The sequence below is a fragment of the Lepus europaeus genome, chromosome 1 (genome assembly GCF_033115175.1).
Source record: "Lepus europaeus isolate LE1 chromosome 1, mLepTim1.pri, whole genome shotgun sequence".
NCBI lineage: Eukaryota > Metazoa > Chordata > Mammalia > Lagomorpha > Leporidae > Lepus > Lepus europaeus.
Window position 1 is genome coordinate 136,313,318 of NC_084827.1, and position 19,343 is coordinate 136,332,660.

Genomic DNA, 19,343 nt, shown 5'->3' on the forward strand with positions numbered 1-19,343 from the left:
GGGAGCTGGATCGGAAGTGGAGCAACTGGGTCTCAAACTGGTGCCATATGGGTTTTGGCATGGCAGGAAGCAGCTTTATCCACAGCATTGGCTCCTCCAAATTATTTTTAATACAATTTATCCAACCAATTTCAGAGAAGTTTCTGAAATTGGTTGAATGAGTTCAAAGACATTACACTAGTACAACCTCACTGTGTGCTCCATTTACACTATTATTTGACAATGTTGTCCAGGAAACTTCATGGAAATTGCATTTATCTTTTTTTTGATTTTTTATTTCATAAATGTGAATTTACAAAGTGCAACTTTTGTATTGTTGTGGCTCCCCCCAACCTCCCTCCCTCCCGTGGCCCTCCCCTCTCCCATCCCGCCCTTTATCGAGTTTCGTTTTCAATTACCTTCATATACTGAAGATCAACTTAGTATATACTAAGCAAGGATTTCAACAGGCTGCATTCACACAACCGCACAAGGTATAGGGTATTGTGTTTTTAAGTTTCATAGTAAAACACATTAAGGACAGAGATCCTACGTGGGGAGCATGTACCCAGTGACTCCCGTTGTTGATTTAACAATTGCCACTCTTATTTTTGATGTCAGCAATCACCCGAGACTCTTGCTATGAGCTGTCTAGGCTATGGAAGTCCCTTGAGTTCACCGACTCTGAACTTGTTTAGTCAAGGCCGTGTCACAGTGGAGGTTCCTTCCTCCCTTCAGAGAAAGGCACCTCTCTCATTGATGGCCTGTTCCTTCTGCTGGGGTCTTGTTCACCAGGATCTTTCATTTAGATTGTTTTTTGCCACCGTATCATGGCTTTCCATGCCTGTGAGACTCTCATGGACCTTTTAGCCAGATCTGAATGTCCCAAGGGTTGATTCTGAGGCAGGAGTGCTGTTTTGGGCGTTTGCCATTCTATGACTCTGCTGTGTGTCCTGCTTCCCCCGCATGATCATTCTCTCCCGTTTAATTCTATCCTTCATTATTTGCTTACATTGGTCTTATTTGTGAAATCTCTTCGACACATACCCTATCTTTTTTTTTTTTCATTTATTAAACTTTTATTTAATGAATATAAATTTCCAAAGTACAGCTTGTGGGTTACAATGGCTTCCCCCCTCCCATAAATTCCCTCCCACCCACAACCCTCCCCTTTCCCGCTCCCTCTCCCCTTCCATTCACATCAAGATTCATTTTCAATTCTCTTTATATACAGAAGATCAGTTTAGTATATATTAGGTATAGATTTCAACAGTTTGCCCCCATATAGCAACACAAAGTGAAAAAAATACTGTTGGAGTACTAGTTATCGCATTAAATAACAGTGTACAGCACATTAAAGACAGAGATCCTACATAATATTTTTTAAATTAATTAATTTTCTATGCCATTTCCAATTTAACACCAGTTTTTTTTTTTCATTTCCAATTATCTTTATATACAGAAGATTGATTCAGTATATAATTAGTAAAGATCTCATCAGTTTGTACCCACGCAGAAACACAAAGTGTAAAAATACTGTTTCAGTACTAGTTATAGCATCATTGCACATTAGACAACACATTAAGGACAGATCCCACATGGGGTGTAAGTACACAGTGACTCCTGTTGCTGACTTAACAATTTGACACTCCTGTTCATGGCGTCAGTAATCTCCCTAGGCTCTAGTCATGAGTTGCCAGGGCTATGGAAACCTTTAGAGTTCACTGACTTTGATTTTATTCCGATAGGGTCACAGTCAAAGTGGAAGTTCTCTCCTCCCTTCAGAGAATGGTACCTCCTTCTTTGATGGCCCCATTCTTTCCACTGGGATCTCACACAGAGAGATCTTTCATTTAGGTCTTCTTCTTTTTTTTTCTTTTCCATGCTATCTTGGCTTTCCATGCCTACAATACTCTCTTGGCCTCTTCAGCCAGATCCGAATGCCTTAAGGGCTGATTCTGAGGCCAGAGTGTTGTTTAGGACATCTGCCATTCTATGAGTCTGCTGTGTATCCCGCTTCCCATGTTGGATCCTTCTCTCCCTTTTTGATTCTATCAGTTAATGTTAGCAGAAACTTGTCTTGTTTGTGTGATCCCTTTGACTCTTAGACCTATCAGAGCCATCAATTGTGAGCTGAAATTGATCACTTGGACTAGTGCGATGGCATTGGTACATGCCACCTTGATGGGATTGTATTGGAATCCCCTGGCACATTTCTAACTCCACCATTTGGGGCAAGTCCGATTGAGCATGTCCCAAATTGTACATCTCCTCCCTCTCTTTTTACCACTTTTATATTTAACAGGGATCACTTTTCAGTTAAAATTTAAACACCTAAGAATAATTGTGTGTTAATTACAGAGTTCAACCACTAGTACTAGAACAAAAACAACAACAACAGCAAAAAATACTAAAATGGATAAAGTATTACATTGTACATCTAGAGTCAGAACAAGAGCTGATCAATTCATTGTTTCTTATAGTGTCCATTTCACTTCAACAGGTTTCCCCTTTGGTGCTCAGTTGTCACCGATCAGGGAAAACAAATGATATTTGTCTCTTTGGGACTGGCTTAATTCACTCAGCATGATGTTTTCCAGATTCCTCCTTCTTGTTGCAAATGACCGTGTTTCTTTGTTTCTTACTGCTGTATAGTATTCTATGGAGTACATGTCCCATAATTTCTTTATCCAGTCTACTGTTGATGGGCATTTGGGTTGGTTCCAGGTCTTAGCTATTATGAATTGAGCTGCAATAAACATTAATGTGCAGATGGCTTTTTTATTTGCCAAATTAATTTCCTTTGGGTAAATTCCAAGGAGTGGGATGACTGGGTTGTATGGTAGGGTTATGTTCAGGTTTCTGAGGAATCTCCAGACTGACTTCCATAGTGGCTTCACCAGTTTGCATTCCCACCAACAGTGGGTTAGTTTCCCTTTTCCCCTACATCCTCTCCAGCATCTATTGTTGGTAGATTTCTGAATGTGAGCCATTCTAACCGGGGTGAGGTGAAACCTCATTGTGGTTTTGATTTGCATTTCTCTGATTGCTAGTGATCTTGAACATAGTACTGGTACAGAAACAGATGGATAGACCAATGGAACAGAATAGCAACACCAGAAATCAATCCAAACATCTACAGCCAACTCATATTTGATCAAAGATCCAAAACTAATCCCTGTAATAAGGACAGTCTATTCAATAAATGGTGCTGGGAAAATTGGATTTCCACGTGCAGAAGCTTGAAGCAAGACCCCTACCTTTCACTTTACACAAAAATTCACTCAACATGGATTAAAGACTTAAATCTACGACCCAAAATCATCAAATTATTAGAGAGCATTGGAGAAACCCTGCAAGATATAGGTACAGGCAAAACTTCTTGGAAAAGACCCCAGAAGCACAGGCAGTCAAAACGAAAATTAACATTTGGGATTGCATCAAATTGAGATTTTCTGTACTTCAAAAGAAACAGTCAGGAAAGTGAAGAGGCAACCAACAGAATGGGAAAAAATATTTGCAAACTATACTACAGATAAAGGGTTGATAACCAGAATCTACATAGAAATCAAGAAAATCCACAACAACAAATCAAACAACCCACTTAAGAGATGGGCCAAGGACCTCAATAGACATTTTTCGAAAGAGGAAATTCAAATGGCCAACAGACACATGAAAAAATTTTCAAGATCACTAGCAATCATACCCTATCTTTTTGATTGGTTGTGTATTTATACTTATCACTTTACCAAGTGTGCTGGCATTGGTACCTGCCTCCTTGGTAAGATTGATTTGAAATCCCCTGGCACATTTCTAGTTCCACCATTGGAGGTAAGTCCGAGTGAGCATGCGCCAACCTATATATCTCCTCCTTCTCTTATTCCCACTCCTATGTTTAACATAGATCACTTCTCTGTTAATTTTAAATGCCTAAGAATGATTGTGCATTGATTACAGAGTTCAACCAGTGGTCTTATGTAAAACAAACAGAGCAACAACAACAACCACCACAACAACAAAAATATTAAAAGGAATAAAATAGTAAGTTGTTCCTCAACAGTCAAGACAAGGGCTGATCAAACATTTGTCTTATGATAAATTCCGTGTCATTTTGGGATACTATCCAGAGAATTTTGGTACTATTTAAGGCATTTGGCCGCCTTTTCCCCAGAGGTTTATGATAATAAAACTGTGTCACAATTTAAATTTTATACTTTGTAGGCTATATATATTTTTTTACTATCTCTGATTCTGACATGAGTAGGCAAATTAAAATTTCTCCCTTCCATTCAAACATCCTACAACAAGTCAGCAAAGAAAAAGAATCGAACAACCACATAGTCCATAAAATCAACTGTTGTTTGGTATGGTATCGGTTTTAAAAGACTTTCTTCATGGTCTTTATTTAACTATGACCTTGTCTAAATAAGATCAAAGTTGGCGAACTCAAAAGGCTTCCATAGCCTTGGCAACTCATGATTAGAGCCTAGGGAGATTACTGATGCCATAAACAAGATTGTCAGTTTATTAAGTCAACATTGGGAGTCACTGTGTACTTACTCCTCATGTAGGATCTCTGTCCTTAAGATGTTGTTCAATGTGAATTAATGCTATAACTAGTACTCAAACAGTATTTTACACTTTATGTTCTGTGTGGGTGCAAACTGATGAAATCTTTACTTAGTATATACTGAATCAATCTTCGGTATATAAAGATAATTGAAAATGAATCTTGATGTGAATGGAATGGGAGAGGGAGCTGCGGATGGGAGGGTTGTGGGTGGGAGGGAAGTTATGGGGGTGGGGGAAAGCCATTGTAATCCATAAACTGTACTCTGGAAATTTATATTTACTAAATAAAAGTTTTTAACAAAAAGATATCATAGCCATAGCAACTAGATGGAAGTTGCTGGAATACAATAATCACCACTCAAACAGAAGCTGCCCTGAAGAGATGTGTCAGTTAATGGACTTGGCACGAGGGGATAATGAACTTTTATTGAGGGAAATTTCTCCATTATACCCCTACATCTTTTGACAGCTTTTATGATATTCTGTTGTTTGAAAGATATTTGAACAGAAAACAGTCCAGGAAGATATCATATGCACTACTTCCCCCTCCCACCATTGGACAGAGAGTAAATTTGTTTTCTGACCAGTACAATAAAGATAATATCTGCCTTTGGGAAGATAATGTTGTAGTTGGAATCTTCAGCATCGTTTAAAAGATTGTGGCTTTATTAAGCCTGTGGTTCCTTAGTGGTGCCAGGAACCCATTGCTTACATGCATCCTGCAGAGTGGCTCCATGCCATCTTGTGGAGCTTGTGGAGCAAGGAGCACCCATAGGAACTGACGCTCATGGTACTTGCTGTGTTGATGTTGTCTCTGAGCCATGGAAATCTTGGTACAAGAGGACTGTGGCATCTTCACACGTTAGTCTGCAAATGGAATAAAATCAGACCCCATATGGTTTTTGGCAATGTCTTTGAGTTAAACTACTGATTTTCCAGGATTTTTTTCTTTCTCCAGCACAGACTAGTCTTTAGTGATTCATACTTCCTGGGATCTTAATTTCAATGTGTCCAAAATTGAACATAATTTTGTTTCCCTAAATCATGTTCTCTGCAAATGTTCTAATTCCACTAAAATTTACTTTGTATTATTATACAAAACATTGTAGAATTATCAACTTCCTTTTCCACCAGTTGCTATCCATTCCCTGACTTTATATCTCCAATGAAGGTCATTTTAACTCTTCACTGCTTACATTATACTCCTGTAATGTATTTTTAGACCACAGAGAAATTACAAAGAGGAAATCTAATTATGCCTCTTCCTATCTAAAACATCTTGGAGTCTTCCAAGTGATCTTAGGTAAAACAAAATACTGAACTTGGCTTCCATAATGCTTTGTCTATTTCTGCCTCTGTTCCCAGTCTCCCCTTAGTTTTCTCCATGGATTCTATGCTCCAATTGTCATAAACTGCTTTGAAATACTCTATTTTGTTTCCTCATATGATAAATCCCCTGGACATTCTGTTCCCTTGGCCAAGAACATTTAGTTTCTAGGCTTCATCTGCCTAAAAATGAGGCAGAAAACATTGAAAGTTGAAAAATTGTTCCTCCCCAACAAGCAATAAATACAGACAGTGTCAGTAATTATTAATTAAATTAATTAAAAATAAAGTAATTATTAATTACCCAATTAATGCATCCAGAAACCTTCTTAACACATTTATAAAAATTAGTTTCACCATAAGCATCAGTTTATAATACATAAGAATTAAAATAATCATACTATAACAAACTGGCAAGATAAGTGTGTGTGTGTGTGTGTGTATGTGTCTGATGAAAACCCAGCTCTAAGGGTACAATATATGTTGAAAGATTAATGAAGTAATAATTTAGTAATACATCTGCAACTAAAGCCAATGTTAAGTTAAAAATAACTAATTCTAGTTAGGTATCTTAAGCATGAGATTATTTTTTGCATAAAATTAATGATAATTATACTTCATTTGACATCTGTTTTATATTATATTTTGAAATAGTTAATTATTTATTTGAAAGGCAGAGTTATAAGAGGCAGAAGTAGAGAGACAGAGACATAGAGGTCTTCTATTTGATGGTTCACTCTCCAGATGTCCACAATGGCGGAAGCTGTGCCAATCTGAAGCCAGGAGCCACAAGCTTCCTCTGGGTCCCCCATGAGGGTACAGGGACTCAAGGTATTGGGGCATCTTCTACTCTTTTCCCAGGCGATAGCAGAGAGCTGGATTGGAAGTAGAGTAGCCGGGACTAGAACTAGTGCCCATAGGGAGTGGCTTTACCCACCAAGCCACTTCACCATCCCCGACATTTATTTTAAAACAGGTATTCAGAATTTATTTATATATTTTATCTCATTTAATCATCATAATATTCACAGTAGTGGATATTATTATTATTATTGTTATTAATGGACATTATTATTCACAGTTTCACAGATTATGGATCTGAAGTTTAGAAAAGATAACTTTGTTTAGTGTCTCTGAACTCACTGACCTAAACAATGAATACAGATCTTCAAATTCCAGACTCAGGGGCATGTTTTTATCACAGCTATTAATGTCACTCTTGGGAACCTACACTGTGGCATAGTGGGCTTAACTTCCAATTGTGGCACTGGCATCTCATATGGGCTCTGGTTATAGTCTCAGCTACTCCTCTTCTGATACAGCTCTCTGCTATGTTCTGGGAAAGCAATAGGAGATGGCCCAAGTGCTTGGCCCTCTGCACCCATGTGGGAGACACTGAAGAAGCTCCTGGCTCCTGGCTTCGGATCAGCACAGCTCTGGCTGTTGCGGCCATTTGGGGAGAAAACCAGTGGATGGAATCTCTTTCTGTCTTTCCCTCTCTATGTCTGTAACTCTACCTTGCAAATAAATAAATAAAATAATTTTTAAAAAAATGTTACTTGGGACACCTGCATCTCACATCTGGGTCCCTGATTCATGTCCAAACTTTCCTTCCAATGCTAGTTTCCTGCTAATATGCCTCATGGGAGGCAGCAGGTGATGGCTCAAGTATTTGGGTCTTGTCACCCACATGATGAAAACCTTGTCCTGGCTTTTGTGGCTATTTGGAAAGTTATTCAGAATTTGCATAATTTCTCTCTCCCTTTCCCTCTCATCTATGATGCTCTGCCTTTCAAAAAATTAGTAAATATAATGGTACAAAGGTATGTGAAAACACTTCATCTACTATGACAACATATTTCATCATTGGGATAGTCTGCTTCTAGAAAATTCTTCCTTATTGTTGAGTTCAGATCTGCCTATTAACGCTCTCCAAAAGGAAAGAGAAGGGCTCTGATTGCTCCTCTGTCTTGTAGGCAATTATCTTCCTTCACAATCTTAACCCTGATCTAATTGTTAAGAAATAAGTTTAAAATAATCACATTTGCCTGTATTACTTTCTTTACCTGTCTAACAAGGATTTTGTTTAATTTTCTGATAAACTGGAATTTTGTCCATTTTGTATTCAGTATGATGAAGTATGTTTCCGTAAACAAATATAAAAACATTTAGCTTTTCTTCCCACTCCATATTTGAAAAACTACTTATGGCATTTTGTTCTTCATGGCAATGTCATTATTTGCATAAAGTCGTAAAAATTTGTTAGCTTAAAAATAAAAATGGATGGATAGATAGATGAATAGAATATTCCAGAAATGATCTGACCAGAGATTAATGCAGGACTATTTCCCACATCTTTAGTTCAATTCTATATGATGCTTGCATTTTCTTATTCTCTTTATTTTTCTTTCCTCCTTCCTCATTTTTCTTTTCCATATTTTGGAGTAACATGACACTACCAGTAATTGAATAAACCCCTGTCTCTCTTCTAACCACCATGGTGTTTCTAAATCCCATGTTTTTGACTTTGAACTCATTGTTTTGAACCTACTTCTATGTGTATTATATTTTTTATGTCTGTATATTTTATTACTTAGCATTTCAAAAGTGCTTTTAAAATACTAAGAGTCATGGCTGGGCCAAGCTGAAACCAGAAGTTCAGGACTCTTAAGTCTCCCATGTGGGTGTAAGGACTACAAGTACTGGAGCCAGTGTCTCTTGCCTCCCAGGATGTGCATTAGCAAGAGGCTAGATGGGAAATTGAGTAATTGGCACTCTAACCAGCATCTTAACACACTACACCAAAATGTCCATCCATTTTTAATGCTTTACATTTTTTCAGAATATCTTTTTGGTGAGTAAAGACATGGTTTCCAGTGTTGACCTTGAGTACTTACAATTACTCCCAATAGGTTTCCTGTTGAAAGTGGTGTTAAGGTAAGTCAGTAGGAAAAAATAAAACATAAATCATTTATTCTTCACTGCATTAAAATTGCACCTATAATAACAGATTTTTTTTATAGAGCTTTCCCCTAGGTAACCTTACTATGCAGCCAATGGCACGTGCAAAGTATTCCAAAAACATTCTCATGCCTTGTCAGTCTTTCTAGTGGTAACTTTTTTTAAGACTTTATTTGAGAGGTAGAATTACAGAGAGAGACAGGGAGACACAGAAAGAAAGGTCTTCCATCTGCTGGCTCACTCTCCAAATGGCCACAATGGCCAAAGCGGGGCTGATCCAAAGCCAGAAGCTTTTTCCCAGTCTCACTTGTGGATGCAGGGGCCCAAGCAATTGGGCCATATTCTACTACTTCCCCAGTCCATAACAGAGAGCTGGATTGGAAGAGGAGCAGCCTGAACTAGAACAGGTTCCCATATGGGGTGCCGGTGCCACAGGTGGAGGCTTAGCCCACTACGCCATAGCACAGACCCCATCTAGTGATAACTTTTTCCTTAGCAAAACATTATTGTTTGTGTAACATTAAGGCATGTATTTTTCCTTTGAAAATTTGTGCCAGTGAATTTTTGTATTATTATTTATGGTAGTGTTCTTTATTGAATCTCTTCTTCCTGAATTTCATCCAAGAAAATGAAAGCTGGAGACAACATAAATATTTTGAAAGTCACTAAATTCATTTTCACAAACAAAATCCTCTACGTTACCAAGGAACTCATTCTTCCTTGACATAAATTTCTCATTGAGATGATCACAAGTTGCAGCAAGCTGAGGAAATATAATTTAACCCTCTTTTGTCTCCTGAAATGCATCTGACCCTTAATCTCTTATGTTCCTTCTTTTTGAAGCCTTGCTGTTACGAGAGTCTGTGGTTCTGAATACTTGGGTTCCCATCTCATGTTGACAAATAATTAGGAGCATGGAAAAGGAAGAGTATGTAAAGGAGAAGTAGTTAAAACAAACAAACAAACAAACAAACAAAAAGCAGAGAAAGTAAAAATGAGAGAAAAATCTCCCAACAGTGTTGAGAGGGGTCCCTGCAGGAAGGAATCATTGAGTGTTGGTTGTATAGGGGTTTTCAGAGGCTGTAAAAGTTCTCATCATTGTTCCAGGAGAGGCAAAGGCAAGTGACAACTTTCATAGGTTAAGCGGGTGAAAGTTAAGCCTCCAACTGAAATTCAATAAAGACGGCAGAAAACACATGGAACCTTTCTCCAAGATGTGTAAAATTCTCCTCACCTAGGTCAGTTACTGCAGACAGGGAAACCTTGATTGTGAGGACTGACAGGTGACTTCAACATCCTTCACAGGATCCAGTTGCTTCACTTTTCTCAGTTCTCCAAGCCTCAATTCCAGATGGGGCGGGGGGAGGGCATGCAGTGGTGCTTGTCTACCTAGCTGGGGGTCTATCTCTCTATAATTGCTGGAAGAAGGAAGAAATTATTCTTTATTTCCAAGAAATGTTTTTATCTTCTCTTCAGCATGTTGTTATTGTTGAGAATGATGATCACATGCACTTTCTTCTAGATCAGGAGTCTGCAAACTCCCTGAAAGGATTAGACAGTAAACACTTCATGCTTGTGGGATACACAATGGCTGTTGCAGCTACTCAGCTCTGCTCTTAGTGTGGAAATGATGTCGGAATTTGGCCCCCTAAAATACAATACGAAATGTGGCCCTCTTAAAGTTCCCCAAAAGTCCCTTCGTGATCACCGCATGTTATTGGAGTTTGGGGTGCCATATGATATCGCCATTTGCATATTAATAAGCCTGTGTGGATTCTTGCCTAGTATTCAGAGAATAATTCTGAATACTGGCATAAATGAACAAGGCAGCATGGTACACTTTAAGCTTTTATGCAGTGTGAAAGATGCAGAGGAGAGTGACGGCCCTGTCTATAGGAGAGGAAAATTTGGGTTCATACCAAGTACCAGGAACCAGCCACTTGGAGGAGCATTAGGCCAGGAAGCATGGGGCAGAGTGGCCTAGCAAGACGCCAGGGAAAGGAAGGGCAGACATACAATGTCCCAGGTTTTTAATCCACTTTCAAAGGGGAGTGGTTAATTAATCTGATTGGCCAGTGGGTACACAGGAGTGGCTAGGTAGGGGCATGAGGTCACACAGGGGCATGGCGAAGACATGGTCTTCCAGCTCACAAACCTAATCAATTTCAACCTGCATGACTGCCTACTTCAGAAAGAGCTGTTATCAAGCCATAATCAAATGCACAGCACTGCATTCCACTAAGGTTTTGTTGCCAGGCTGTGGACTTTAATTCTCTAACTCATGTTCTAGATTACTGAGAGAATTGATATTTCTATTTTGTTTTATCCCATACTTTATACTTTTAAACACAAATAAAATCATGTAGTGTGCAAGACTGTAATCTCAAAGTTTTAAAACATTTATGTTAATGTTTAGTAAAGAGAATACGATTATAGGTGTGCTCCTATTTACATAAGTTGACCAATTTTTCTATATGCAAGCATTCCTCATTTAAATATTTGGTGAAATTACATTGTGACATGTATATTATATTTCTTCACCCTACATAATATTTATGTTTAATCCAAATATTTAGAAACAGTATGAGGAAGAAAAAACTTTGAATATTTTCTTATACTAATTGTTGTTAGAGATACATCTTTGATTTCACTGAAATTTTATGTTTCTGTTCTCATATCTGTTAAGTCTATTGGTGTGAAGACACATTTAATTTTTGAATTATATTGTGTAACTTCTTGAAATTATGATAGTATAATGGGACTATATGTAATGTAATTAAATTTATTTGATTAAAGGCAAAGTTAGAAAGAAAAAAAAACTATTATTGTCGTGTGGCATTGGAATGACATACTTGACAGAGGTTTGCAAAGTATTAACTTTTTAATCAGATAAATAAATTACCTTGAATGTCAGCATATTGAAGACTGCTGGTTGACAAAAATAAATAGGTAGAAGAAAAAGTACACTGTGCTTTCTGTAGATTAATACTATTAAGGGTGAAAAATAACTCCTAGTGCTGTACACATTTCCACACGCATCATTGGTTTCTGTATCAGATTTTATAATTAAATAGCATGAGATCAGAGAATATACTTTTTATGTCGCAGAATCAGAAGAACACTATTTGCATGTGGATCTATGTATTTGTAGTATTTAATAAAGATAGATTAATTTAAACATCATAATGATCTTTGGTAATACCCTTTAGTAAAAGAATAATTTCAGCTTATTGCATAATTTGGTGTGATGCTCACAACCTTCTAACAAAGGCAGGAAGTAAATCCACCCCCTCTTCACTAATGAAGCTATAGAGGTCATGGTGATTCCTCATCTCACCCCTGTTTACCAGGGAAATGTGTAATTGATTGGCTGGGATTGGAGACTATGCATTAGGATTCCTGGTATATACACTCTTGTCTAAAATTATCTGCTTTCTCTTACACTAAAAAATCATCAAGTTTTGACTCAAACTGCACAACATATGGAAGACACAGTACAAAATAATTTTGTTTTAAAATGCCACAAATTAATTTTATTTTAAAACCACTTTCATTCTATGTCATATCCTTAAGGAGCAGGAAAGATAAGTATTATTACTTTCACTTTTTATTCTGATAATATTGAAGGTTAAGTCAGTTTCTTAATGTTGTATGCCTGTTTTGAATATTGGAATTAGTGTTTTTCCAAATTTCTTGGTTGCTAGTTCATTAATTATGCAAGCATATTATGGTCATTTGCTAATGGCAATGAAAAAAATTACAAAAAGATAATTTCAGGTTGACTTTCATGGATAGAAACAGATACGTGTAGTCAAATCATAATAATTTTAATAATGATAGAATGATAATCACATAATAATTAATGCTCATATAGCTCTAAATATGTTTAGGCTCTTTTCTAAAAGCTTTGACCTATTAACTCATTTAATACCTTTCTAGAGATTAAAGTAAGGCACAGCAAATTGCTTGAATACAAAAGCTAACAAATGCTAGGGAAAGGATTCATTCAGGCAACATTTTTACTTAATTGTTTCATTTATTTGAAAGAGAAAGTTTAAAACAGACAAACAGTGATCTTGTGTCACTGGTTCACTCTCTCCCAAGGCCTGAAACAGTTAGGTTGAATGAGATCAAAGCCAGGACCCTGGAAATCCATTTCGGTGCCCCATGTGTGTGGCAGGGAACCAACTACTTAAGTCATCACCAGCTGCCTCCCAGTGCGCTCGATAGCAGGAAGCTAGAACAGGCAGCAAAGTTTGGACTCAAACCCAGGCACTATGATATAGGGTGTGCTCATCCCAAAATGCATCTTAACTGCTGCACCAAATGCCCACCTCCATTCACATAATCATAACATAGAATCTGTGCACGTCATAGGAGTATTCTTCTGCTGAATGAAGCTCCATGGGTTCACACAAGTTTAATTTTAGTGAGTAATAAGTGGGACAAATATTTACATGGTTAGGAAAGGTAATGGCTTTTAAACAGTCAAGAAACATATATTAATATTCATAACAGTGAAAATTATAAAAATAAAAATATAGATTTAAGCAATGAAGTACACATCAATCATTATTTCAGAATTGTTATCTGTTTGTCTTTAATTTTGCTTGTCATGATGATATATTCAAAAGGGTAGCACAGCTGAGGACTGTTAGGATTTTTAATCACCCTTTTTGGTTCTATGTAGAATTTTAAATATTGTATGTAGACTGTAATTCTTTGCTCATCAGCTTCAGTCATAGCTGTTCGACCTACTACTGTTTCAGTATGGTATTAGTGTCCCTATGTTACTTCTAAAACCCTTTTCTCAATTGGCAATTAAGTCTTCTTCATGTTATCTACTTATTAATTCTGAATATGTGAAATTTGATTCCACAATTATATCCTTTAATGAATATTATTAACAGGAGAATTGAATTAATAATTGCATGTGTATAAAAGAAACAATTGATAGAAAACTTTTCAAATGTCAAGTTCAAATGAATTTTAATATTTAGAATTTCATTACACTTATGAAAATTATGCTACCAAGGACCATAGTTTACTTTAAAAGGCTATATTCTCTGAATTTTAATGGACTCTTTTTTTTTTTCTAGTGAGAGAATGTCAGAAGACTGACTTCAGCTGACTATCAGTTAATGACACAATTTCTAATAAATCCTAACATGACATACTGTTTTGCAGGTACCTCATGCTCACCATGACAAAAACAAAACCAAATCAAAGCAAAACACACAAATGCAAGTTTATTTCGCATATGTAATTTCAATCTGCACTTTCTTAGAACTTTGCCTTTCTCTTGTGTTTGTACATTTCTCAAGCTAAAAAAGACCAATAATTGGAAGTGGACAATTTCTTTGTGTCTTCAATATATCCATCTGAAAATATCATTAGTTTTCCTCACTCTTAACTGATAGTTTTGTTGGTGGTAATTATTTTAAGCTTAAAATTATTTTCTTTCACTTTTAAATTTATAATTACATTTCATTTTTATTATTTTTTGCTTACTTATGAAAAGACTTTGCCTTATTTGTTCTCTCATATATTCTCATTGTTATATTTTCTTTTCTGAAGTTTCACAAATGATAGGTTTTTTTCTTTGATGGCATTAGGTTCATATCCTTTCCTTTAAATCTAAATACTCATGTCTTCAGTTCAAATATTTTTTTTTTCTTTTTATTTCACAATTTATGCCTCTGGATATTTTTAGTTCTTATTTTCTGGAGCAATTATTAGGTAGTAAGTATAAAAGAGTGTAAGTTTTAATTAATTTAATTCTGACAAATTATGGGATGCTGCATTGCTGGCAATGCTAACTTTAGGGCGAGAGAAAAGAAGCTAGCAGATAGAATGAACCAACTTTAAATGTGCCAGGAGTAGTTGGTAGATGCACTGGAACACATGGTCTCACATTAGTGTCTTAGTTTCCTAGGCTGTCACAGCCAATTACTTTGAAATAATTGGCTTAAAATAGTAGAAATGTATTTTTTTTTTTCTGTAGGTCAGAACGCTCTGCTTTCTTTGAAGTTTCAAGATGTGGGTGCTTCTTTGCCTCTTCCAGGGTTTGCTGGCTCCAGGCATTACTTTGAGGCATAACTCCAATCTCAGCTTTAGTTTTTACATGGCTTTTCTCTCTGTCCCTCTATATGTTAAATCTCTCTCCTTTCTTATCATAGAGTTTTCAGTCACTAAATGTAAAACCCACCCTACTCCAGGATGATCTCATTCTGCAATCCTTAATTACAGTTTTAAAAACCATGTTCCAAGAAAGGTCATAGTCACAGGTACTGAGTTAGGACTTAACTTTTCTTTTTAGAGGAAGGAATTCAGGTAACTGCATGATTCCCTGCATCCAGATAGGCAGATCACTCAAAATCTTGAGAAGTCCCCCAGTTTCAGCCAGAGTAACACCAGTGCGTTTGTCAGTGGTACGATCATTATAACTCCTATGTTAGACCCATGAATTGATACCCCTAGTACTTTTTGTGTGGGTCTTTCAACAGCCTCTGATAGTTTAATCACCTGTAATGGGCTATATTCTACTGAACACAGAAAAGGTCTCCAAAAATTCACTTTTGCACATCATTCCACTAGCTGGTACCCAGCCCTATAAGTTCATGCTAACTTCTTAGCAGAATCTAAGCGCTAATTTTTCTAGATAGGAACATTTTCACATTTTGTTTCGGTTCCCCTTCCTGGTCCTGCATTCTACAATTCTTTAATGTAGAAAAATAATAGGATTTATCTCACCATTTTTCTATCATGCAGAATTATTGCCTGATATCCAGTTACTTGGTATCATAAATATTGACTCTCTCAGTCAATCTTGGCTGAAATAAATTTTGTATCTTTAAGTATTTTACTGTAATAGAAAAAGACTGAAAAATCAATGATATGATAATTAATTTCAGGAATGTAAGAAAATTAAAAGAAATAAAAAATCTTTCCCAAAAAATAACATAGCAACATAAATAAGATAGTGATGTTAAGAAATGCAATAAACAAATGCTAAATAAATAAAGCCAAAAGTTAGTACTTTACAATCTATAACAGAATGTATAAATAACATAATAAAGTTCTTATATGGCAATGGCAAATGAAACATCATTTTTAGATCTGAAATTTCTGAAAAATTAACAGAAAAGTGAATTAATACTACAATTGAAATTATACATAAATATTACGAAACTACAGAAAAAAGAAGTGTCTCAAACACAGAAATAAGAAGGAAACGAGACTATATCTCCTACAGCTGCTCAATCAGTGCTTTAAAACTTCCCTTTAAAGACATCTCTAGGGCAGAGATTGCAGTGCAGTGGATTAAGCTGCCGCATGTGACATCCACAGCCTCTATTGGAGTGCCTGGGTTCTAGTTCCTCCTCTGGTTATGACCCAGCTTCCTGCTAATGCACACCCAGCAAGGCAAAAGATGAGGACTCAAATAGTTGGGTCCCAGCACCCATGTGAGAAACCCAGAAGAAATTCCTGTAGCTGTCTGTGGCCTGATCCAGCCCTGGCTGTTGTAATGCATTTGGGGAGTGGACCAGAAGATGGAAGACCTCTCTCTTATCTCTCTTTCTGGGTGTGTTTTTGTGTGTATGACTTTCCCTTTTAAACAACTAATAAATAATCATTGTTTAAAAGGACATCTCCAGGTTTAGATGCCTCTTTTGCAAATGGCATACAAAGAAATTTCAGGACTAAAAAGTCACTTATCTTTCTAAAAATTAGTTCATTCAACATTTTTGATTAATATATAATACTTGTACATTTTAATGGGGTACAATGCAATATTGCAAGCATGTATTACCATGTGAGCTAGTCAACTAGTTTTCTACTTGCTTATCTTTTCTTTGTGTTTAAATCCTACCAGTCCCTATTGTCTAGTGCTTCATTCAGTACACAGCAGATAATTGTGAACTATACATGATTTGAACTTAGAACAATGATTGTTATACACTCAAAGAGTGATGTGAGGAAGGAAAGATTGGAAAATGGGTACCAAAACATACTCAGATAGAGGTAGTAATACTGTGACTACAGTCCACAGTAACAAACTACATAACGTGAAAGAAACTGGAAGAGAGGATGAGGAATAATCCAATACAAAAGATAAAACTCGATTTTTATGAACTCTTTCAAGCATTAAAAGGAAACTAGCCTCTTTGAAGTTTTTAGTGAGTATAATAATTGGGAATGAAGTTTAAATCCTTATCCAATAGATGTACATAGTTTAACAATATATTAATGTGTTAAAAAGATAATATATTATAATTAATTTGGCTTTATTTTAGAAATACAAGATTGATTTTGATTTAAAATATCAAACATTATGTTCCAACATTAAAAAATTAAACAATGTTTACATTTATTCATTGTTATTTACTTGAAAGACAGAAAAGATATGGAGTGTTCTTTTATCCAGTAATTCACTCCCCAAATGCTTGGAACAAGTGAAGCTGAGCCTTCTTGACATCAGAAATCTGGAACTCATTCCAGAGTTTCAGGGACTCAAGTCCTTGAGTCATCACCTATTGACTCTCTGGGTGCTTCTGTTTCTCTCTCTCTCTCTCTCTCTCTCTCTCTCTCTCTCTCGCAAACTCTCTCTGTAAGGCAGTAATAGAGAGGGAGAGAAAAAGAGAGAGGGAGAGAATATTCTATTCACTGGTTTATTCTGCAAATGGCCATACAGCTGAGGTTGGGCCAGATTGAAGCCAGGAGCCAAAAACTTCATTGGGGTATTCAGTGTGGGTGCCAGGAATTCAAGTGCTTGACTCATAATCTGCTACTTCATGGAAACAGCTGGGATTCCAAATACTGGCATGGTGAGTGTCAGTTTAGCCCACTGCAGCACAATGCTGGCCATTAGCCCCTGCTGTTGTAGGCATTTGGGAAGTAAACTGGTATAAAGGTGGGATCTCTGTTTGACTTATCTCTCTTTGTCAAATAAACAACCTTTTGTAGAGCATGAACTTTATATAAACTGAAAGTGAGTGGTGAAATCATGGTGGTGGGTGGAAAATATTTGAAATGTTCCTCCCTGTTTTTTCCTTTTTTTTTTTTTTTAGTAAAAAGAAAATACATCATCAAATATGAAGTTTAACATGTAAAAAGCAAAATAACCTTAGTATAGTGGGAATATAGACAAGAGATATAAATAATAATTGAATGAAAAAGTGACAATTTCACCTCTAAACAGTAAATTTTGAAGTAATCACAGATCATTAAAACTATAGGATCATAACATTCTTTCCATAAAAAATAAATTTTGAAAAGCAGAGTTACACAGAGAGAGAGATGGACACTTTGCTTCCAAATTTTGGGCTATAGTGAACAGTGCTGCTATAAATATAATGGTGCAGGTACCTCTTTGATACACTGAATATCATTACATTCTTAGAATTACATCTACAAACCACATTGAACCTTTTAAACTAATTAAATTTTAAAAATCAAACAGGAAAAAATATTTGAAATCTAACAATAAGAAAGCATTTATGTTTTGAAGACTATAACAGAAGTAATACTTGGAGGGAAATTTGGAGCTTTCAATAAATACCTCAAAAAGATAAAATTGAACATTAATATTTAAATGTTTATTTCATGAAGCCAGAGAAAAATAACAACTTAAATATAAAGAATATCATCCTTTTAACTTCTTTTCAATATTTTATAATGGATGGCTTCCAAATTTCACAAAAAACATAAACTTTCAATTATTCTGAAATCTAGTTCTATGGTTAAGATATTAGATGTGAATTTATTGTTCAGTCTAAAATCTATTACCAAAAATGACAAGTTTAAAAGACATAGTTTATGAAATGAAGAATAATAAGAAATGTGTTTATTTACACACAAAAAAATGAGAGGAACACATACAAGGATCGCAAAATAAAAGTTATTTCAAACAATACTAATATAAAAGAAACAATTAGAACCAGATGTTTTACCTACCAGTGAAAATGCTGTTTGGGACCAACAACCCCTATCAGAGTGCCTGGGTTGTAGTCCGAGCTCTGCTCTGGATTCCAGAGTGCTGTTAGTGTTTACCCTAGGCAGTAGCAAGTGATTGGATCAGTGGCTGGGTCCCCACCACCCAAACGGAAAACCTGGATTGGTTTCTTGGTTCTTGGTTTCATCCTGGTCAACCTCCAAGCCATTGCAGGCATTTGGGAAGTGAACCGATGAATAGAAATGTTCTCTCTCTCTCTGTATCCCTCTTTCTCTACATGTTAAGTAATTAAAAATAAGTAAATACATTTTTAAAAATGTGAATTTGTTAAAATAAAAATGAGGGAAACAATTTGAATGTTTCCTTACTTATTTAGTATCCATAATTATCGCAAAATATGGACATTTTGGCAAGTGATTATATTTACTAGAAGTATAGGTTTTTGCTATATATTTCTAATAGATCATCAATATCTTACTTTGAGTTATGTGATTACCAGCTTCTTTGATTTTTTCCTATGGCATTTTTCATGCTATTATTATCATATACA